Source organism: Rhynchophorus ferrugineus, unplaced genomic scaffold (assembly GCF_030347505.1).
Source record: "Rhynchophorus ferrugineus isolate W39M unplaced genomic scaffold, kcgeb_rfMv2 rfM9, whole genome shotgun sequence".
NCBI lineage: Eukaryota > Metazoa > Arthropoda > Insecta > Coleoptera > Curculionidae > Rhynchophorus > Rhynchophorus ferrugineus.
The window spans coordinates 29,301,042-29,325,382 of record NW_027472588.1 but is presented as its reverse complement, the minus strand read 5'-3'; the positions used below and the strand labels follow the sequence as shown (position 1 = coordinate 29,325,382).

The 24,341-nt window shown below is 31.4% G+C and overlaps 1 protein-coding gene across 1 annotated transcript in view; it reads right to left on the bottom strand.

Annotated features, from left to right (window-relative positions):
* The window catches only part of Axud1 (AXIN1 up-regulated 1), a 62,265-nt gene that overhangs the window by 37,183 nt on the left and 741 nt on the right, over positions 1 to 24,341 (bottom strand). The window lies entirely within an intron of this gene.

The window sequence follows — 24,341 nt, the reverse complement described above, 5'->3', positions numbered from 1 at the left end:
CTGGTAATTTATACCCACTCGATACAAGTCTCAGCGCCCTCTACTTACTTTTCTTCCTCCTTTCTATACTGGCTCTTGTATCGAGACAAGTCATATATTTAACAGAAAAAGCTGGTCTGAAAAAATCGTTGCTACATACTTCATAATTACTATAACGTCTATGACATTACAGCATTAAATATTTAATTGCTTGCCTATCCACAATTTTGTTAAATTTGGCTGATTCGAATTAATTGTTACCCATTGAAAGTTCGTCAAACGTGGAAAGCGATTTGTCTTAGATGAAAGATCAATGTTGATTAAAGATGCATCATTCTAGAATATAAAGTGGTATAGAAATGTTTATAACCTAGTAATGTATTTCTCTGAAAGGAAATGTGATTATTATTTTTAATTGAATTAGAAAATATACATTTCTCAAAAAATAATTATTCCACGGTCTGTATGGCATATGGCATCGTCTTGTTTCCATCAACAATTCAATATTGGAAGAACCTGGTTATCATGTTGCGATTTTTAGCATTAAGTTGCTGATTAACCAGCTGAATTTTCGAGGAAACAATGATTCACAAAATCCGCACATCGTTAAATAGTCATACATTTTGGGTTGGTTTCTTGACAATAATGTATGGTTTTCTTGAAACCCAAAAGTGTCCATTACGTTGAATAACGAAGCCATTATGAAATTATCCTTAGATAACAAGGTTTTGCTGTATCAGTTAATTCCTAGTCCCATTTGGACCTATGGTATTGAACTGTGGCGTCCTACTAGCAAACCAAACATAGCTATCCTTCAGAGGTTCCATAATTAAGCGTTGTGAGTCATCATTGATGCCCCATATTACGTCTCCAACAAATTAATTCAGCGCGATATCCTCTGCTCAAACGCAAACTACCATATGATCTGATTAATAGAAACATAGAGTGAGATATAATAATCTCTAGAACGAGTCTCTAGAATAGTCTTTAGAATATGTTAGGATAGACTTTAGAATAAGTTATAATTGTGCCTAGAATAAGATTTAGATTATAAGTTTGTTCAGCAGATCATTTACTGAAGCGATCTTATACATGTATAGTTATATTGTATAACGGAAAACATACAATAATATTTATTGCCCACGGGCAGATTTTTGAAGTTTTAAGAGATTAATTTAAAAAATGATGATGATGAGCTTCATCGCTTAAATTTTTTTACATTTCCATTTCCATTTTCCATCTTTAGTACGTACACGCTCTAGAGGACTTTTCAGTTTTTGTCCATGATGTCACATTGATCTTCCTAGAGCACTACCATCCAGATTACCCAGAAATACATCAATATTTTTTGCATAATTTGTCCAATCCTAATAATAACATTTTTAAACAACCGTAATAATATTACGGCATACATATTTAAAAATAAGGAAATAGTAAGTTGAAATGGTTAGAACACTATTTAGAGTCAGTTAATTTTATTTAAATAAACTTTTATTGCATTGTTGTAACAGATCAATTGAAAAGTCCCCGGCCTACCATTGTAAAACAAATTTTTTTGGCAAAATTAGTTTTTTTTATTCAACATAATTCTCTTTAAGGGTGATGCACTGATTATAGCGACCATTCAACTTTTCGATACCATTTTTGTAGTACGATTTGTCCTTTGCTTCAAAAAAGGCATCAATTACGGTGATCACCTCTTTATTTAACGAAAATTTCTTCCCAGCGAGTATTCTTTTGAGATCCGATAACAGGAAATAGTCTCTGGTGGCCAGATCTGGATAATACGGTGTATGAGGAAGCAATTCGAAGCCCAATTCATGGATTTTTGCCATTGTTTTCACTGACTTGTCACATGGTGCATTGTCTTGGTGAAGTAGCATTTTCTTTTCTTCAAATGCGGCCAGATTTTTCTGGTATCGCAATCTATGTGTCGGACCGGGGACTTTTCATTTAAGATATTAATTTATGCTCTAAAAAGTCAATATTACTTTTCTCTTTTTCGAAATCCTTACAATATTGAAAGTACTGCGTGGATATATAGAATAAAAAGAAGTAAAATACACGCTTGGTTTATTTATTTTTTACCCCCTCTCATTCCCTTGTAAGAAAACACAAGACATGGTTCTTCTTCTCTACAAATGGTCGGAATAAGTTAATGAAAAAAAAGCTAAAAGCTCTTGTACTTTTTGACATATTCAGAACGTTTTTGCTTCAATGATATTTATTAGAAAGTGCAGGATAACTGTAATAACTAATGTAAAATAAATATGGACAATCTTCTACTGTTTGAAGATTGATCTCTTACTTCAAAAAACTCCATAAAAATCTCCAAAAGGGTGTTAACTCTGTGACTTGAAAAGTGTGAACTATAACCGCCAAAGTTTCATTATTTTTGAAACATTATTCAACACTTTGTTTTTCAACTCCCTCAAGCAGAGCATGTTAAATATCTTGGTATGCATCTAGATCGACGCCTAACCTGGAAGAAGCACATACTCTCTAAACGGAAACAACTAGGACTAAAATTATATCAAATGTATTGGCTCATTGGGCGCAAATCCAAGTTATCATTAGATAACAAGGTATTGCTGTATGAGTCTATACTCAAGCCCATTTGGACATATGGAATTCAACTATGGGGTACCGCTAGCAAATCTAATACATCCATCATTCAACGGTTCCAAAATAAGGTGTTGCGTGCCATTGTTGATGCTCCGTACTATATTTCAAATAAGGTGATACAACGCGATATTCCTCTAGAACCTATAACGAGTGTAATCAAACGTGTTTGTGTGAAGTACTTCGAAAGAGTGTCAGTGCATCCCAATGTACTCGCTAATCAGCTAAATATGCGACGTGATAGTGAAGTGCGTAGACTAAAACGTTTAACACCACCTGATCTGATTACTGGACATATGTAGACTTTAGAATAAGCATTAGGATAAGACTAATTAATTAAGATAATATTTTATACAGAAGATTGCTTAATGAAGTGATTTTCTACATGCCATGTATATATAATATAAACAGAAGAAATACTTATTGCCAATAGGGCAGATTGTGGACTCACGAAGAGTAATAATAAAAAAAAACACTGGTTGGTTTCCTTTTTCTGTTGGAAACTATTATTTGTGGAACAGTTTTGGGTTGGACAAATGATGGTTTATAAAAATCTTGCGTAAAATTCAGTATATCTTTAATAAGATATTCAGTATTAAATGAAAGTTCTGCGCAATTATGATAAATGTCCTGAGTTATATGCCAGGAAACTTTAAAGGATCTGTAAAAGCATCATACATTATAGATGCTTTGTAAATTAAGATCAAGAAATACTTTCAATTTCTCTCCTTTTTCTCGAATTTTATTATTATTATTTTTGAATATTAGAATATTGAAAAAAATCCTTTCAAATAACTAAGTAAGTAACAGAGCAACCAGATTTCAAAAAACAATATTCCTTTGCTATCGTTAAACATCGCTGGAAAACATTATTTTATAATACTTTTAGGTATTATATAGCGTAACATTTTCTATCTTAAAAGAAATGACAAAAGTATATTTATATATAGGTCCACGAGTTTGACCTACAAGTAGGGCAAGAGACATCGGAATAGACCCCAAAAAAATAATTGTAATTGAAAACATTTCATTCAAAAGCTAAGGTCATGCTTTCAATATCATGGTTTCATCATAAGTCATTTTTGAGAACATTATGTAGATAAAATAATCAGATTTGTGGAAAGAAATAATAAAATGATAAGGTAACAATATCACTTTATTTTGATATAATTATATACTGCATGTGATCATATCACCATTTCAGTCATAAAATAAAGTGCGCGGAAAGAGTTGAAGAGGATATGGAAAATTAACGATAATCAATATTTGTAATCCTCAATTCAGCAGAAGTCGTTCTTTCCAGTAGTGTTTAAATTACCTTAATAAATTAATTATTATAGGTTGGATAAAATATACAGGTGTGAGGTCATCTACAGAATTGATTCATTTTTAGATATTGAAAGTATGTAACCTTGTTTTTTAATTAAGAGTAAGATATAACGTCTCAATTAATTTTTACTGTACTACAGCTACAGTTTCCCTTTAAATTCTCAGTTCAACATCAACATTGATCTCTCATTGTTGTTTAGTTTTGTTTGAATTTCCAATTTCCCATCGTCTTTTTGAATATTAAATTGAAATGAATATTGTTACAAAAGTGCTCGATATGATGTAGCATAAGTTGTTATCGATTGTAAATTTTTCTAAGCTAGTTCACGGACCACTAGTAAATAATTATTTAATGAAATGATGAAGTATTAAAAAATAGTGAAGTTATTGTGTTGATTTTACCTTGGTATTTAACTATTTTCTTTTTGGAATGTTTGTATTGTATTATATTGTTATATAGTAGTTGTTAACATTAAATCATAAAATTAATGAAAATGATAACTTATATTAACGTATATTATTAATTGTATTAAAAATATGTAATATATATGATAATATTAGATTTGGTGGGTATATCTTTGAAAAGAACTAAGAAAAGAAAAAGAAAAAATGCTTATGTTGTCTTGAAACAAGTTTTTAGTGCAAATTACCAAAAGTTCGAGTAAATATTGAAATAAAATTTCATTAGAGAAAAGAATTAATCTTTTACTGTTGTTTTTGGGAAAATTGCTTCTAAACACATTTTATAAAAAAAAACAGATATACTTTGATAACTTAAGCCTATTAAGGAGTACCAACTTTCAAAGTTAAAATTGTGTGACGATTATTAGATTCAACTGCAGAGAAAATTATTTTCATATGTGGATTAAATATTCTTTTTGATAAATTTGGCTTATAAAATGAATTGGTCTGATAAGGTGACTCTAATCCAGTACAATCGATCATTATTAACAGGTATACGGAGTGGTTGTAGAAACATCGATAATGCGTATTGCTCTATGTGACTAGTTAGGATAATTACTGCAAAATGCCGACAAAATAATTTTGAATGGCTATAAATTGTGGTTTCCAAAACGATTATGTCTTTTTAATACGCATACGATGCTTTTTATCAATAGTAATTAGGAACCATTAGGAATAATATTTTAGGAAACAATAATACATCACTCAATAAGTCTTCGGTCTGACATAGTTTTTTACTTAATTAAAGTAACCCCAAGGTGTTGATGTCATTAATGGCTGATTATATGGATATTATAATCGCTGTATACACTGATACCACATTAGGAACCCAGTGGAACTGACTACCGCAGTATTTCAAATGAAGCCTATAACATAATAAAGGTGATATTTTGAAATACATTCATATTAGGTGGATATAGATTATTAAATTTATACTTTCAGAGGATATCAATATTTTTTATTCGAGGTTTGGCTGTTCAATTATGAAATTTTAAAAAATTGACGGAAGCTTTAGTGGTTAGGACAAGCTCTCCTGCTGATGCGACAGTCGTTAGTTCGAATCCTTACGATCTACCTTATGTCTCACGTTTTATTTATTGAATAATAACTGAAGTTGTATAGTAATCCGACCAAAAAAATAAAATAAAAATAATAATAAATATAAAAGTATAATTTAATAAAATACATTTTATTATTATTTACTATAAACAGAACTTATAACAGGTCAATAAAAATTCCCCGGCCTGACATATAGATGGCTTTACTAGAATTAAATCCATATATTTTTTAGTTAGTCCTAACCCTCAAAAGATCATTAGTTTGTGAATTATAGCATTTTGAGTGAAGCAACTTTTGTTCTTAAATAAAATATTGCCTTTAAAGGGAAAAAATACAGTTGTAGCAAAAACTTGATTTGATGCCGAGTTTCCGGACACTACTCCAGAAAAATCAACCATCAAGTATTTGTATGGTAAGTTTAGACGTGGTGAAATAATCGCCGAAGACGTTGAAAAAAAAGACGTTGTTACCGACGAAAACATTAAAAAAATCCACAAAATGATTTTTAATGACCGAAAATTGAAATTGAATGAAGTAGAAGACACTCTAAAGATATCAACTGAACGTGTACATCATATAATTTATGTATATTTAGGTATGAGAAAGCTCTGTGTCTCTGTACCGCGTCAGCTCACTTTTGACTAGAAACAACGACGAGTTGATGATTCGGAGCAGTGTTTGAAGATGACCAAGCGTAATAAACCCGAGTTTTTGCGTCGATATGTGACAATGGTTGAAACATGGCTCCATCATTTCACGCCGAAGTCCAATCGACAGTCATCCGAGTGGACTGGAAATGACGAACCCGCTCAAAAGCGTGGGAAAACGCAACATTTGGCTAGCAATGTTATGGCGTCTGTATTTTGGTATGCGCATGGAATAATTTTCATTGACTACCTTGAAAAAGGAAAGACTATCAACAGCCACTATTACATAGCATTATTGGACCGTTTGAAGGACGAAAACGGCCGCATTTGAAGAAGAAGAAGATACTGCTTCATAAAGGCAATGCACTGTGTCACAGGTCAGTGGAAACGATGACAAAAATCCATGAATTGGGCTTCGAATTGTTTCCTCATCCATCGTATTCTCCAGGTCTGGACCACAGCGACTAATTCTTGCTCTCAGATCTCAAAAGAATGCTCGATGGGAAGAAATTTTCGTCGAATCTCTTCATTCGACCGATTCGTGATCGCCGAAACTGAGGCCTATTTTGAAGCAAAGGACAAATCGTACTACAAAAATTGCATCGAAAAGTTGGAGGGTCGCTATAATGAGTGCATCACCCTTGAAGGGAATTATGTTGAATATGCTTTACTATGGTTGGCCGGGGACTTTTCAATTGACCTGCTATATACAGAAAAAATATACATTTTACCATAAAAAGTGTGTAAGGGGGTCTTGGTTTTTCAGATAATCAATTAGAATGTAAAGATCTGTTCACTAAAACGAGTTATAATATTTATGTAGCAGAGTTACCTTTATTAATAAATTTTATAATTTTTATTAATTTATTCTTACAGTAATCTGATTAATTTCCAACTTCACAGAAAGTTTGTAGATATAAGTAAACACAGCAAAAATTTAGATAAACTATTGAATTTTTTCTCACTTGTGTATTTTGAATTTAAAACTCACAATATGAACGGCTTATTCCTTAAGAGAAGTATGTATAGTTAGTCTCAAACTGGCCAAAACTAGGAAGTTTGAATCAGAGAAATTAGATGATCCGTATCATTGTTTACTTCTATGAAGCTAGTAATATCAGCGCTCCTAAATTATTGCGTGCAACTGCTATATTTGCAGAAGAATTTAAAGCTTCCAGACGAAAAAACGACAAAATAAAGGAACTAGTTGATTACTTCGGCGTTTAATTATCTCCAAATATAGGAGGTGACAGTAAATTAATCGTTGATACAGATAACTAGATGAAATTATTATATATTATAGATTACAGCAATTACTGGGCAAAATGGGATTGTATTAATGGGTGAATTTAAAGTTAATCAGTATTTTAATTTCGTTCGGTCCCGACCTTCATAGAGTCAAGACGTGTTTTTTCGTTCCCGAAAATGAGTCTTTGTAAATATCAAATGAAAATACATCTACATATGTTTTACGGTCGACTTCGGTTAACGGTTTCAAAGAACTCCCAGGTCTGGATACGGTGAAACAGCCAACCCAAAGTGTCGTAAATACGTGCTCTCAAACAAAAGACGTTCCCCGTTTTCCAAAAAGGGAAAAAACATTTAATTATAACAATACAACATGATGGACAACAACACAGATTTGAATATATTATTGAAAGAAAACGAAGTATATTGTACAATACGAGCTACGATAATTAGTATCGAAAAAAACGGAGCTGAAATAAATATTGGCGCTATATATTGTCCACCAAGACATAAAATGACTGCAGATAAAACTACGTTTAATAGAATTAGTAATCAGACGAATCAAAAGATCAAAGAATATAAACAGAATTGCTTTCAAAAGTATGTAAGTGAATTAAGCCCACATGCAGACAAAGATAATTCGCTATGCAAAGCAACCCGAAGATTTAAAAGACCAATTATTCGAGTACCGCCAATTAAAAATGATCGAAATGAATGGGTTCGACGCGATAATGAAAAAGCTGAATTGTTCGCGCAATACTTAGCTAACATATTTCAACCTAATGATATACAATCTACCATGGATACATCTCCTGTTTATCAATCCGATGTAGATCTAAATCTAATTTCTCCACTGGAAATTGCTACTGAAATTGATAACCTCAATCCTAAAAAGGCACCTGGTATAGATGACATTTCAACTGGATTAGTGAAAGAACTGCTACGAAAAGCAATCATCATGTTGACATATATATTTGATGCCTGTTTAAGGCTGAAGCATGTCCCGGAATGCTTTAAGGTGCCACAAATAATTATGCTCAAAAAACCTGACAAACCTGCAGAACAAGTCGAATCTTACAGGCCTATTTCGCTACTACCTGCAATATCACAGCTATTTGGGAAACTAATATTTAAACGTGTTAAACATTTGGTAACAATAACAGATTTTCAGTTTGGTTTTCGAAATCACCATTCAACAATCGATCAAGGGCACAGAGTAACTGTGGCTATTGAAAGAGTGTTTCGAGTATCGCATGAAATGGCGTTCTCGACATTTATAAATATCTCGGCTGGAGTTCCAGAAGGTAGCGTCTTAAGACCTCTCCTGTATCTGCTCTACACTGCTGATATTCCAACAACAAAAGAAACACTTCTTGGAACCTTTGCTGACGACACAATTATTATGTCAAAAGATATATCTCTGCCTATAGAAAAAGGGCAATAGAAAAAGTGCAAGTGAAGTAGTAAAATCAAAGAGGTTGATCTATAATATAATTATAAAGTCATTTTGGACCTATGGGGTGCAATTATGGGGTTGCACTAAAAATTCAAATCAACTAATCATACAACGCTGTCAAAACAAGGTTCTTCGATTGATTACCAATGCCTATCGCTATGTAACCAACGAAGAACTGCACGATGACCTGGAAATCAAATGGATTTGCGAAGTTATACAAGATTTCGCCTTGAAACACGAAGGAAGATTACTAAATCATACTAACGCGGAAGCAATACAACTGCTGGACAGCGCACGGGATGTTAGGAGTTTGAAACGAACAAAACCATACGAACTTTTATAAAGTGTACACATTTAGTGTAAACTATAGCTATAAGATAATAATTAATAATTAATTATAATTTTATAATTGAGGAATATCTTGTCGCTCTTTTTGTCTCGGTTTGGACCGCTCTTGTCTTCTTTTGCCACATGAGCGTTCTTCGATTCTTCTTTCCTCGGAAGCGACGAAGTGATGTCTTGCTAAATATTTAAACTTTCTTTGCTGCAAATATAATGGATGAGTCTTTGAACAAAACCACCTGGATTCGTCCGAGTATTGCTTTTGTTGGTTTTGGACTAATTTTTCCGTGATTCTCTATTATTGTTTGCTTCACTCGCGTAGATGTTCCACTTTCGACGAAACCATTATAGCTCTGAATAAACTCTTAGATCCTCCACCATCTCTCGTGTCATGTTTGCTGTTTTTTTTTCGTTTTGGCTCGTCTTTTATATGTTTAGTGTTATGAGGCATCTTCGACATTTTTATTCAGCAGCCAGCAGGTGAGAAATAGCCTATTTAGCGGAAGAAACAACGCATTACTTTTGCATGTTATTTAATAATTAAGTATTGTGGTGAACAAAGTCAAATTTCTGAGAAAATGTTCTTGAGACTTTTCTTAGAAACATATTAACTACTAATAGGCAATGATGCAATTAATAAACTAATTTAAATAAAGGTTAACATTTTTACAAAATATTTCATGCGCTATGAAAATATCTATATTAAAAATCATTGGATTCTCTATAGTGTGAAATTGCACTAAATGAAGTTTTAGTTGTATCAGATCTGACCTCCATTGAATATTATTTGTTCGCGAAGCTTCAAGGAGATATTTTTGATTATAGTAAAGAGTTCTAAGCGAACTACGTAATTATTTGTAAGGAGATATTGAGCTCCGAAATATTTTTCTCTTTCTAACGAGAAAATATTTTTTTACATATTTTTAAGTGTGGAATTTCTAGAAGTGGCCAAATCTTATTAAAAATGTTATGTACATAATATTATTATTTATTATTGAATGATCAGCTTCTTCAGTATTCTTCAGTTTTTTAAGAGCTGTAACTTTTTTGGCGGCTTATAGCAGTCATTTTGTTTTAGTGGCGCCTGTTAATATCTTTTTTTTTATTGGTTCGCAGATACCAAATTTACATGGTAAGTTGAATTATGACTTTTCAAGCGCTGTTCCTTGAGTTTTGAATAGGATCCCTATTTCGGATGAGAAATCATCTTTAACGATGAATGGCTATGTTAACAAGCATAGTACACAAACTGCTAGCGCTATAGAATGATTTATTTTGGTGCAAATTGAATGATGTGAACGTGGATTTCAATATGTTTCAACATGAAATGTTTTTGTAAAAATATTTTATTACTGTGTTTGTATATTTAGGATCAATGACACATTTAAATCTTATTAAGTTACTTAAAATGATATAAAATATTTAAATTTTTACAATGTGGCTGTAGGAGCCACTCCTAAACTGTAATATTATCATTACCATATTTAAAAGGCGATTTTGTATATTTAATATTGAATTATTTACTCCACTAGCATTTTCATATCAACCTGAGGATGAAAATGTGTTTTTGAAGTAATTATAAAGTGGTGATGATTGTAAAAATGATTTGGAACAACGTTATACTATGCTTTTCTTAGGACTACAGTACGAAAATATCGATGGTACTGCTGATCGATCTGAAGTCTAAATAAAATATTTTAGGTAAAGTAAAAGTGTTTTCACTACTATATAAGTCAAAATTGCCCCTGATGGTGAGATTATTGTGATGTGATGAGAGAACTCTTTTAAATTCTAACTAATTAAAAAAAGAATATTGATATGGGGACGCTAATCTATTCGAAGTTACTCAAAGGACCACTTATTTCAGCTTACTGCAATTTTAACAAAAAAATGGAGGTTTTGGTCATCGCAGGCGAACTGAAAGTGCTTAAGGCGCCTCTAGCCCTAATTATCGAATTTGAAAATATCAGACAGAAGTCAGTTGCTCAGTCATAGATTTGGAAATTAGTTGGAATTTGAAAATACCAATTTTTTTTAAACATTCTATATCTTGTATATCATTTAGATGTGGGTAGAAATACTGGATTTCAGAAGATCAAAATAATTGACAGACGCAACAAGCAAACAAAAAGTCAATAATAAAAAGATGAAATTTGGTCAAAAATTTAAATGGAAGTAAAGTTTATAATACAATATGTTTGTGTTGCGAGTTTGTAGTTTGTGTTCTACGGAAAACAGAGATGAATAATGGATTGTTATAGATTATAGATTGAGAATTTTTTAGGTTTACGAAGAAAAGGAAAACGGAAAAATTATTCCTTATAGCTTAGCTTACATTTTTGATTATTGATTACTAATAATCTTTAAGACTGTATTAACCACTAAAGACTGTTTAATGTCATAACATTCTAGTTTTATATCTATAATATTGCCCAAAGTTATAATACTCACAAAAAATTGTGTTTTAATTATAATCTACCCAGATTGGGCTATACGAGATAACTTATTGATATATTGATCTTTTTATCATTTGTTCACTGGTAAATTGCTAACAATCGTAGGACGAGATTTTTCAAGAGCTTGTTTTCAAGTGGTATTAGGACGGTTTATATTATTAGGTATGTGAATGTATCTTGATAAGCGATATCTATTGGAGAATATGTACTATGATGATAACTATGACTATGAATATATACTATATAAAACAATGTCTTATTTAGTATTATTGAGCTATTCAGACGCCAATTATGCATTAGTTTTGTTAATTTTTTTGTTGTCGAGACTCATCAAACACTTTTAGAGACTTATGGTGATGACGCTTCGTTATATCCCAATTGTCGGTTTTGATATCAGCGATTTTAAAGTTATTAGACTTACGAGTTAAAAGACTTATTGGACTAAAACCCTGCTCAAACTCTCAAAGGACTATTAGAAAGCTCGCAGATTGATCAAACAATTGTTTCCAGATGGCGTATGCATGCGATAGGATACGTCCCATAGGAGGGAATATTGCCGCCACCTGAATTGATTGAAAATGCCGACTCGAAGAGTTTAAACCATCAAGAGTTTAAATCAGTTTCATAGTTTTCTAGACATGAGAAGTTGATATGCTACGACAATTGCAAAAATATAAGTTACAGGATCATCTAGAAGAGCCATCCACATCGACAATGATGCAAACTTTTTATGTCTATAATGTCTTGCTGTCAATATGATGGATCCAACAAGGTGTAGTGTAACTCAAGATGCTAAAATCGAATGAAGCTATTACTGTGTATGCCTACTGACATCTATTGAGAAAATTGAGCGAGGTATTGTTGGAAAAAAGGATCAGCAATAGCGACTGACAGACTGCAAGTCGTCTTCTTCCACGACCAAGATTATCGACAGTTTAGAAGAGCTATGAAGGATACACCGTTGCCATACTCTGTTATATGGTTTTCGAACTTTCACAGAGTTGAAGAAGTGCGAAAATGAATTTATAATTGGAGCATCGCCAAACCAACATCGTTCTTTCGTTACGGTATTGCCATGTTGCCAAATTTTTCTTCAATTACTGCGTTTTTAAGAAGAAAAAATGATGACCCTACACGCAATCCCCCAATAAAAAGTTTCGTTTGGATTAAAAGACGAGTAGGTCGACAGTATTGTTTTTATCTCGATATATGTAACAAGTTGATTCTTCCTATTTCTGGAATCAATTTGTAAGCAAAGTAAAAACGTGATTGAACGTGAGAAACATAGAAGGGATATTTGGAATATTAAAAATTGAAACATGTAATTGCTTTAACTTAGATATTGTATTAATGTTAGAATCTTAATATTCGACTGGAGTTTTAGACAAAATTATCAAAATTCTAAGTATCCAATTAATCAAAAGATTTTTGTAAAAGGACTCTCGTATTTTTTGTTCTCCAAAAGTGGCTCCTTAAACAAAACCGCTACGGGGGAAGAGCGACATTATTTTCTGGACAACCTAATATGATGAAGTTGTTTATTTAACGGATACCGATGTACGATATTGACCTTACCGCGTCTTACGCTCCCTTTATGTCGAGACAAACCTTTTAGTCTGAGTGTTCGAAAAACGTCAAAGTGATCGTCCCACAATCCGAATTTCAAATGTGAAGCGCAACAATGGCTACGTAATATATGGCACACTTAACAGTATTACCACTTCTACTAGTTCAATCCCCTCCGCCCCAAGCCCCAGCGTAGAACGGCTCCCCCACCTCCTCCCGTTCTGCCCTCGCCGCCTCCCCATCTATCTACCCGGTCCCTGATACTTGTCTACCCTCTCCCGCACTACCCCCTCACCACCTAATGCCCTCACTCCCGGTTCCAGTTCGGCCCCTGCGCGAATATGGCTGCAATATATTCCGTCTATACGTGAAATCAATGTATTCTGTGGGTTGCCAAGGACGACGTACCGTTACCATGGCAGCGTCGGCTATGCAGCGATGCCGACGACGCTTTGTGCGACACAGAAGCCGGCGATCGCGCTTCGCGTGTTTCCGCCGCCGCTCGTCTGGCTTCGTTCACGTGCGAATTTTTGTTCTCGGGTTTTGACCCAGTTAGTTTTTAATTTGGCGGCTTTTGAAGAGGGAGGAAGGACAGAGAGACAGAGAGAGTGAGAGGGAGAAGAGTGAGCTCGTTTGCATTTAGTGACTATGCTTGGTGATGATTGGATTAGGTTATATCCAGAAGCAACAAATTGATAAATTGACGAGGAAGATTCGTATAGAGTGAGGAGAATGTAACATCGATAATTATAGTCCATCGGCAGCGCTGTACATTTTCTGAATAAACATGAAATTACACTGTGTGACAATTTTTTTTGTTCTATAACATTAAATAAAATGCCTTTTTTGTCAAATTGTACATGCTGAACACACAAACTTAAACGGATTTTTTGTAACAGGTACCATTTAAAGTTGTGACAAATTAAAGTAAATTTATTAAAAAATAGTAATATAGATCTTAAAATAGACAATGAATCCAAACAGCTCAGTTGTAAGTGGTTCTATTCTGAAAGAAATTGATGAAATATTAACTTTTCCTCTTGTGAACAGTAGAATCGTCTTTCATTACAAATCAGCAGTAATCTGCCAACATTTTAGCTCTACTATCTGTTTTATATCTCGGTAAAAGTGTTTATCTTGTTCGTCACTCGCCATTCCAAGTTTAAGGGAGAAAAATCGAAATGGGAATGGAAGAAAGAAATTAAATTTTTGTAACAAGTCATTCACTAAATAATTGGCATTTTCAGCTATAAGACTGCCTAAAAATCCATGAATTACTTTCTTTATATATAACCAAGGCGCATTCTTTCGCGGTAAGATTTTCATCGAATTCATAGTTTTCTTATTTGTGAGCCAACAAAAAATGTCTTCTTTTAATTTAGAATCACTTAATTAGAGAAAACAATATTCAAATACAAAAAGTTTTTACCATATTTATCCATGAACTTGAATTGAACAAATTTTTTCATTAAACCAAGTTTTACATGTAAAGGTGTAAATGTAAAGTTGGAAAATTGCATTTTCTTATAGTTCATATTTACCGTTTAATATACCATAAAGTCAGTTATTGGCCAATATTTAACTTCACAGTGGTTTTTGGTGTCTACTGTCCCACAAATAGAGAAAACAATAACATTTCGTGAAACCCCCTGTACTCCAAGCTACAACTTTTTAATCAGCAGAAACTGTCCAAATGTATTCTTTATATTTGATTATGTCTAAAATTAGTTTCATGTTTTCAAATGTTTCTTTTAAAATTACTAAATATGCAATAGTTATGGAAGGATATCGACTGCCAATGTGGCGAAATACAGCTTCTAGCGTAAATAGTATTTACACTATTACTAAGACACGTGACGTGTTAGACAACCATATCAATAAACAATGTTTTTAGCAATAGAATAGGGAATTTCAAAACACGCAATCTTATTTATATTAGAAAAATTGTATCACACAGTGTTATCGAGTAAACATTATCATAAATATCATATATATAGCTTATTATCGTAAATTACTCGGGAATCCAATCGACATGGTAAGAACCCATGTTTGTTGAGATTTTATGCAAGAAAGTTGCAGATTTTGATTTAGTGAGGATTACACAAGAAAAAACTTTTTAGCTATATTTCTGAGCTAAAAAAAGCTCGATCATGTACTACTTATGAGATAGTTTTAGATTAGTTTGTAGTGAACCTAGATTATTTTTTTAATACTAATTAAGTGGACACATTTTCATTATATTCTGATGACAAGACTTAACTGATTAACCATTTCCTTGAAGTATAAACAACTTGTTTATAACCTTGGGTTTTTGATGGTTTAATGTGGTCAATCTATAGCGGCCATGTTATTTTGTCGGTGTCGGTTTGACCTATTGTTTATTATTCAGCTACTAATGTCAAATAATTATGGCATGTTACTCGACTAAACAGACAAAACCTTATAGTTAAAATGAGTTTAATCTTTATCTATAAGACGCATTTTTTGGATAAATGGTTATATGTTATACACTATATGAAACTATGCCAATTCACATGTTATTCACCAGGTAGTAATGCATCTATATAAAATAAATATCTATATATAATAAAGTTATGGTTTAGTGTGGAATTAGGACTGGTGACGATATTCCTGATCTGTTTTTTACATCGTGTCAACGGTGAAAGCTACAGACGACCAGGTGTGTAAGAACCTGCTAAGCTTTCTTGTGCTTTCTTTGAAGTCGTAGGTAATAAGCTATAATTAACTGAAAGTCATTGCAATTCAAGTTTTCTCTGATTCGCATTATTACGCAATTGCCATCTGATCCAAGGTGAGAAACCGGGGAGGATATTTCAAGTATGTTATATTCTATATATAATGGCGTACTAATAAATAAAAAAGAGTTTTGTTAGTACCTCACATGCTGTTTGTTTTAATACATTTCATTATCAACTAGTCCTAACTGGAAAGCCTTATATTAAACCCACATGTTGCAAAGTATATTTTATAGAATATTATTCACTAATAGTTATATATAAATTATATGGAATATACGTTTACGGTTACTGTGATTATATTATTTCAGCCTATATAGATTTACCATAGTTAAAATTAGTATATCATATAAGATTTTGAACAGAAATTGGGAGTATTCAAAAGACATTGTTCCTTTGGATTAATGTCAATGAGAAACTCGAATTTAACTTAACATCTTCTTAAATATTGGATACAAATTTCTTAAGGAACAAAACAATACTCTATGTAAGAAGTTAGGTAATAAGGTAATTAAAAATTGGCTGACATCAAGTATTACAAATTTTAGATGAGTATACGCATGCGCTAAATCCGAAATCATTTTTCTAAATAACGTATCCTGATAGTTTTAGTATCTTGACTATTTAAAAGCATTTTTATAAATATTTACCGGGCCACATTCAATAACAAAAATAACCTTTCATAATAATCTTCGAGTGAGTTAATTAAAATTGAAAGGCTTACCTTAACGGTTCATTTACTGGAAATTCAGGTTGATCCTTAATAAGCAATTCGTTGAATATTTAAAGTTATACTTTTAACAGGATTTTTGATTTTTCGAATGTACCCATTACATTAATTAAAATTAAATTATATTATTGTAACAATCATCGATTGATATGATGAGTTTAAACATGAATGTCAAACAGCCTGGTCATCTTAGCTCAGATCAAATCATATCTAGCTCTTTAAAAGTTTATTTTCGGCTATTTTAACTTGTGTTTGTCATTACTTGAAATATATTTATCATATTTTTTTAGTACGTACTGCGTAACGGTTCCGGGTCAGTGACCGATTTAAGAACCACTCATCGAGGGGTCATCCGTTCTTACCTAGCTTGGTTATTGACATGACTAGGGTGGTTTTCCATGTCAGATTTCACATTCTTGTCTATGGATAACATAAACAGGACTGCTGCTGTAATTCTTTATGGAATATAAGTAATTTTTATGATTTTCTATGTATATAGAATTTTTAAGCTTCTCTAAAAGCATGAAAATATTTAAGCGTAGATAATAATATATTATTATTATTAAAAGGCACCAAAAAGGATATTTCAGAGCATTGTATGTGTCTGGTGTATTAGAATCGAGATATCCATTGCAGGCTATAGGTATGTGTGTCTAAAAACTAATTAGTGGTATTTTGCTGCTAAACATTAAGACATCGAGTTTTAAAAACAAGTTTACAAGAAGGCCATTCGTATTAAAACTATTCGTGCTTTAACAAATTGATTTTGCTGATATTTTTTGGCAGCATGAACATTTTTTTAAATTGAATTTGATTAAAAATTTACAGTAATAATCTAGTTTTATTGCTTTACCAATTTGGAGATAATCTACAAAAATAATCCCTATAAAATGATCTAAGAAATATATATTTGGTGTATCAACATCATAGTGATAGACGCAAATATTATACATAGGGATGAAACGACCGATAAAATCCTTTAAATTTTTTAAAATCACTTTCGGATGTATTTCGGTAGTTAGTCAATGCTATTTGACTTGACTGAATATACAATTTTATTCTAAAATATAATCGATATGTAAAGTAATTATTTTAAAAAGTTGATCTAAAACGATAGAATAAATATTGTTTTTGCCATAATAATTAACAATTTAGTTAAAAAATATATAGGCATTAAAATATTTTTTGATCAGATTTTATGATTAACTAAAATGTGCATCATTACATTTAGATTGTCTTAGTAGAAAGACAAATATATATAATAATATTAAACTGAAATACATTTTTCCATAAATGATAAATGAAACTATACACAAACTTTCATTAATAATGCAGCTATACTGGAAACATATTCTATGTACATGATTAACTCAGGTGAACACATACAAATAATGAAAAAAACAAATCGATATACACTTTAAAAATTTACAGGACCTGATTGGAAGTACCTAATAAATATTATTGAAAATATATAACAACAAAATTAGATACTTGACTGCATTTTTATTAACTATATCTAGAATTGAAAATGTTAAGAAATTAATAGTTACCTTTAAATTCCATAGTTTGACATTTCCTTATATACAATAACAGTTTTCCACTTAATATTATTGACATTTAACATTTTACTATGAACAGTAAGTAGGTTTTTAATTTAATTTTAATATGAAATGAAGAAAGTTTCTGTCGAAACCCATACTTTTATAAATTTATAGCAATACTATTTAAAAGTGGTGATTTTGTTGTTAATAACGTACAACCAACCAAATAGCTCAAAGGACAATAAATTACAAGACTTATTGGATAAAAACCCAGCTATTGATGTTAAAATGTTACTTCAGATATCTAGTGATATCAGTTGACAAGAATGAACGATGTATTATTACAAAAGACCAGCAGTAGTGAGCAATAACAAATGCAAAATTATACAGATTTGTACTCAATAATCGATATAAAACAATGCTCGGTCACATATTGCTAGAATTGTGAAGAATAACAGGTCAATTGAAAAGTCCTCGGCCTGACACATAGATGGCGCTACTAGAATTAAATCCATATGTTTTTTTGGTTAGCCCTAACCCTCAAAACATGCGTGTATAAATTTGACAGCTGTCGGATCATTAGTTTGTGAATTATAGCATTTTAAGTGAAATAACTTGAAATTGAGTGAAATAGCAGACACTAAAGATATCAACTGAACGTGTACATCAAAGCATTCACGAATATTTGGGTATGAGAAAGTTCTGTGCAAAGAGGGTGCCGGGCAAGCTCACTTTTGACCAAAAATAACGACGAGTTGATGATTCGGGGCAATGTTTGAAGATGATCAAGCGTAATAAACCCTAGTTTTCGCGTCGACATGTAACAATGGTGGACTGCACACGATGGACCTGCTCCAAAGCGTAGGAAAACGCAACAGTCAGCAAGGTGATGGCTTCTGTATTTTGGGACGCGCATGAACATGATTATTCCATGGCGTTATTGGACAGTTTGAAGGACAATATAGCCGAAAACGGCCTCTTTTGAAGAAAAAGAAAGTGCTGCTTTACCAAGACAATGCACCGTATCACAAGTCAGTGAAAACGATGGCAAAAATTCATCCATCCACCGTATTCTCCAGATCTGATCCCCAGCGACTTTTTCCTGTTCTCAGATCTCAAAAGAATGCTCGCTGGGAAGAAATTATCGTCGAATGAAGATGTGATCGCCGAAATTGAGGCCTATTTTGAACCAAAGGGCAAATCGTACCACAAAAATGTTATCGAAAAGTTGGAGTGTCGCTATAATCAGTGTATCACCCTTGAAGGGAATTATGTTGAATAAAAAAAAATGTTGCCAAAAAAATGTGTTTTACTATGGGAGACCGGGGAGTTTTCAATTGTCCTGTTCTACTGTTGGAACAAATAATGTTCTGATTACCACCTATACAGATAAATGCAGCATGGCTTGTCTAGCACAAGGATTTTAAATGTTGAAGAAGTGCGAAAAATATGTCAATATATGTATCGCTGCCAAACTAACGTCATTCTCTTAACACAATAACACTAAAATCTGTAGAAAATTAAGAAAAATATATATTCTATCAATTTTTCTCGATATATGCCTTTCTAAAATGAAAAAATTATCAGAAAACAAGCACCTACTAATAAACTACCCTTTTCCGAGTAATCAACTAGACCAAACTAGAAGAAGAACAATAGTAATCTGTACCGCCTATAAACCGTTCATCCTCTCAGATTATGTTTTTTGCTGACATCAGAGACCAGACAACAAACCTTTAATACATATTCATGGAATTATTATTTTGTTTTGGGGGCAATTCCGTTTGTTTTTATGTCCCGTTTTGGACCTACCCCAACGGTCCAAAAGTCCCATAACTATAAAATCGTATTTGCTATTCTGATTGAAACGAAAACTGTCACACTGTTGCTTTTCCATTCTTAATATATGGGAGGTTGGATCCGGACAATTACGAGCATATACTGAATTTTAATTCAATTGTTATGTTATTTTAATGAACATAATTTTTAATATTTTCTATAATATAATATATAGTTATACTACTTATCTTTTGATTTCATTTTGTTGAGGCTATGTTAATTAAGTTTATTACCAGGTTGTTCAATAGTTTCTATGATACAGCGGTTTTATCGTCACACGAGGATCCAATATCAGCTGCAAGAAACCTCCAGCTTCATCTTAACAAAGTCGAATTGTGGTTGAAAACGTGGTGTATTAAAGCAAATGAGACAAAATCTACCCATGTGACATTCACCCTTTGTAGAAGAGTATATCCTTCAATAAAATTGAATAATCATGAACTTCCGCAAGCCGACAACTTTAAATATTTGGGAATGCATTTTGACTGTCGTTTGAGATGGAAAAAATATATAGTGACAAAACGCAAACAAGGATTAAACTAAACCAAATGTATTGGCTGATAGGGTGTAAATCTAAATTATCATTAGATAACAAGGTTTTGCTGTATAAGTTAATACTTAAGACCATTTGGATCTATGGTATTGAACTGTGGGGTACAACTAGCAAATCTAACATAGCTATCCAGAGGTTCCAGAATAAAGTGTTGCTACTCATCGTCGATACGTCATATTACGTCTTCAACAAACTGATTCAACGCAATATCCCCTTAGAACCCATAACGAGTGTGATTTGAAGTGTTTTAGCGAAGTACTTTGATACACTATTAGTACATCCCAATGCACTCGCCAAACAGTAAAATGTGCGCTATGACAATGTAGTGCATAGGCTCAAACGCAAACTATCATACGAACTGATTAATAGACATATAGATTTAATAATCTGTAGAATAAGTTAGTATAGTCTTTAGAATAAGTTAGGATTGACTTTAAAATAAGTTAAAATAGTATCTAGAATTAGATTTAGATTATAAGTTGTACTGCAGATCACTTGCTGAAGCGATCTTCTACATGCCAGGATAGTTATATTATATAACAGAAATCATAAAATAATTCTTATTGCCCACGGGCAGATTATTGAAGTTCCAAAAGATTAATTTAAAAAATCGCGGAGTACAGACTATTCTCCATTAGGAGAAGTAAACATTCGATCTTTAAAAATCGGCATTTTAATTTTTCATATGAACCAAAGTTGTAACTATATATTGTGTGCAAAATTCGTATCGCATACTTAAAACAAGATAGCTTCATGTGTCATTTTAATAATTTTTATTAATTTATTTATTATAATAATAGCAAGTGTTAACATTATAAGAATTGCTTAAACAAATAACTCAGGTTATTATTGTAACTATTTAAATATACAGTATACAAAAAATCGCGAAAGGTAATTATAAATACAAGAAGTTAAATAATTATAAATAGTATAAATATGTGTTTGCATATATGCTGATCATTTATTCACATTAAAATTGATACAATATATATATATATATATATATATATATATATATATATATATATATGATTGAATTTTTTTTTTTAATAATTTATAAAATATGTTCCACCTTATTTCATATTATTCAACTTTTTTCCATATTTATGGATATATGGCAATACCGTCGAATCGAAAGAACGATTTTGGTTTGGCCGCCATCTAATCATTGATCCATTTTCACACTTCTTCAGCATTTTGAAGCCGTGCGCTAGCGAATTCATGCTGCATCGATCTGAGTAAGCGGTATCAGAAGGCGCTAGGTCTGGTTAGTACGAAATATAATTTTCAGTCAATTCGTATGGTAGACATTTTATATTTCCATATATTTTTTTATATTTCATTTTATTTTCTATGCATATGGTTGCCACCATCAAGTCCCAAAGTTATTTCATGAAAACCCAAGTTGTCTGAAATTTATTTCATCGTTTTGGATAGGATTTTGTCCAATAAGTCTCGTAATTCATTGTTTTTGAAACTTTTTGGTCTTCCGCGCCGTTCTTTATTATTGACATCAAAATGACCATTTTTGAAACTCATTGAAACCAAATCCGCAATTTGAAATTGACACAAGTCATATGTACCAGAACAGAGCAGTCCCATCAAAAGTTCTATATTTTTTAAATAATAAAGTTTCTAATTTTTATGATAGTCTTCGGTACATTTTCTTACATTGCTTTTTTGACTTTCACCACTAGAATCTCTTGGTTAAAATATATTTTAATTTTAAATTTTTAATTTTTAGTTACTTTTTAGTTACTTTTAGTTTATTTTTAGTTAAAAATTTTTAGTTACTTGCATATGCAAGTAACTAAAAATTGTCGAAAGTATAATACTTAATTCTTTGACTCGGTTCCCATAATATTTTAGGCACTTCAATAAGGTCATGGGACTTCATTTATTCGTGATTAGAACTGAAAGTTCGATATAATTTAAAATTTTCATTATGTCACAATTAAATTCAATTTAATCTAAACATTTTTAATATACATTAAGGTCTTAAAGATGGTTTTAAGGATATACTATATCGTTTCATCATTGTCTATGATATTTAGATTTAGCACTATGATCTTAGATCAGCTTATTATCGTAACATTGTATAATTAATTTGTTGAAAATTGTGATGATGATATTCGTGAATAAACTTGGTTTACACAGGAAAAAAATCATTTTCACAGCTAAAAATGTACCACTTAAATCAGTGAATTGAAATATGAATTGGTTGATCGTCTAGAACATTCTCCGGAAGTAAATTAAAATTGTGGAAAGCGAATTTCATTAACCGAAGAAGAAGTATCTGTTTTTTAATATCCGTTTTATTTTCGGGAACTTATTAAACACTTTAGCATAGTAGCTATGTAGTTATGCTATAGTTTAGTACAACTAAGGATTGTTTTACAAATCAATTTTTGTTTTGTTTTATAATTTTTCTAGCTATAAAGATTAGTTTAATTAGAGAAAAGGGTAAAAATAGATTTAAATTTAATCTTAATCGAATATAAAGGTGCGTTAAATTCTAGTGGTGGATCATAGGCGTTATTATTTCCAAATAACAAAGCTTCGTTAAGTAAACGACCGAAATTAATATTCTAGTACTTTTCTAGTACTTAAGAAAATATTCATATGAAGCATAGTAGGAGTAAAGGACACAGGAGATGAAGGAGATAGTTAAATGTGTATATATTTAAATAGAAAAAAATAATTACAGAATTGATTTATTTTATGACTACACAACGTATATTCGACTATAATCAGAATGTTGATGGTTTAAAAAAAGCAAATGATATTACTTTGCAATTTTTTCAGTATTACTTTTAATGGACTACCGACTCCATCTATGGGGTAATTTATGAAATAGACCGTTAATATAGTGGTCAATATTGATTATATTTTTATTAGAAATATATATATATATATATATATATATATATATATATATATATATATATATATATATATATATATATATATATATATATATATATATATATATAAATGTTTAGAGGTTGTATAAAAATAGAGTTGCATGCTCCTTCTATTACACATTTTTATCGATACCATTATTGATAATCATATGTAATCGTATTTTTTACATTCCTATATAAAAAATATATTTATATAATTACAAATTTGTAATATATAGTAGAAAATAAATATATCTATGCAACATGTGTTACTGTTATAACTCTCGCACATATTATATATTATATTATTTTATTTGGCCATACAAATAAGTTTCCACCGTTCGATAAGAATACACAAACGTTAAATTATGTAAAAATTGGCTGTATCTTCAATATACGCGTATTTAATTGGACGTATTTAAGTTTTGGGAACCTTGAAAGAGACAACCTCTTTTAGCAGTGAAGTGATTTTTCAAAATCTATGAAAATCTACATGAAAACTCTTTAAATAATTGATTGATTGACTTATGTATAATTTCAAAATATGTATATGCTACCGAAAATACTAGACAAATGTTTTTCTGGTTATCATTTGTTTGGATCAATAATGAATAAGCAACTTCCACAGCATTTTCATTCTTAAAATAAATTAGAAATATACGCTGAAAAGGGATAGTTTCAAATTTATTCAGCACAGAATACTGTGCAACAACAACTCTTGCCAAAAAAATAGTAGGAGGTCATAAACAGCAATAGATGGTTGATGGAAATAACATTTATTTTCTAATCACAAAAATTATAATTATTTTAAAATAATATATACTAATATATAAAAATTAACAAACTTATCCTA